The 1333-nt window shown below is 50.1% G+C and overlaps 1 protein-coding gene across 5 annotated transcripts in view; it reads right to left on the reverse strand.

Annotated features, from left to right (window-relative positions):
- Nucleotides 1-1333, reverse strand: part of Slc7a8 (solute carrier family 7 member 8) — a 66365-nt gene that overhangs the window by 37634 nt on the left and 27398 nt on the right. The window lies entirely within an intron of this gene.

Here is a 1333-nt window from a genome sequence, read left to right on the forward strand (position 1 = left end):
CTCTCTCTCTCTCTCTCTCTCTCTCTCTCTCTCTCTCTCTCTCTCTCTTTCCTGAGACAGGGTCTAGCTGTGTAGTTCAGGCTGTCTTGAATGCACTAAGTGGCTCAGACTGGCCTCAAACTTGTGGAGAGCCTCCTGCCTCAGCCTCCTGAGTGCTGGGATGACAGAAGTACACCACCACACCTTGGAGCTCCAAATCCAGTTATGAACAAAGTAGTCCCATCTGCCAGACACTCCAGCTCACCCTCATCGACTGACATGACCCGGGTGCTGGACACATAGTGCTGTGTGGAGGCACCTGCCCTTTCTCTCACACAGCCCCTGTGCTCCTGAGACACAGGGTTACAATCCTCTTACAGTGAGAGACACTGCAGTTAGAACAGGTGGAGCAGAGATGCTGGCCTGGCACCCATTCTGGGGCCTGCATCCTTTTGCCTCCAAGTCTTTGGCAAGACCTAACCTAGCACGAGGAGTAAAGGTCCTGAAACTAGGGTCTCAGCCCCACATCACAATTTGCCTTGGTGGTATGGGGTAGAGTAGCGGGTCTATCCCAGCGCAGACCTCCACCTCCAGAAAGGGCATAGTTGCCAAGCAAACCCACATCTGCCTGTCCTGTGAGAGATATCGGGGGTAGCAAGTAGTCTTTTATCCTGCAAACCAGCAGGATGAAAGGAAGATGCCCACATGCGGAAGGACACAACCAGTGCTATCGCTGCACTTAGCCCAGAGATAGGTATTAGGTGTGGGGAGCAGGGACCAAGCCAACTGTGAAGTGCAGCTTCTAAAGCGCCTGAATAAATGCTTGAGAAGTCAGCGTGTGATTACATGCTGAGGGTAGACATCCTCATCAGGATAGGGCCCAGAGATAAGCTCTCTTCCAAGAGAGTTTAAAAACTGTGAGCTGGCAAAATGACAGGGAAGGAGACCAGACTTCTGCCAGAGACCAGGATAGTCCTGCTGTGAGCGGCAGGGAGAAGCTGGCAGGATGCAGAGTGCAGGAAAGGGGGAGTCAGGAGCCCCGGACTCCACGCAGGGCCTGCTGGGCAGCTTCCTTATCTGTTCTAGGGAGATGATAATATTGGCCCAGCTCACTTCATGGATTTGTCATGAGACTCAGATCAGATTAATGTAGGGGAAATGCTTTGCTCCTATAAAGAACTGTTAGTGAATATTACCATGCTTCCAAGGGGATACTTAAGTTTCTTCTTTTTAACACCAGATAATTGTATGCAAAATCCACACATCCAAAACACATTTGTAAGAAATATAAAAAGGAGTGGAAAACAACAACTACAAAGAGAGAGAGAGAGAGAGAGAGAGAGAGAGAGAGAGA

Source organism: Octodon degus, unplaced genomic scaffold, assembly GCF_000260255.1.
Source record: "Octodon degus isolate 3935 unplaced genomic scaffold, OctDeg1.0 scaffold00276, whole genome shotgun sequence".
NCBI classification, from domain to species: Eukaryota; Metazoa; Chordata; class Mammalia; order Rodentia; family Octodontidae; genus Octodon; species Octodon degus.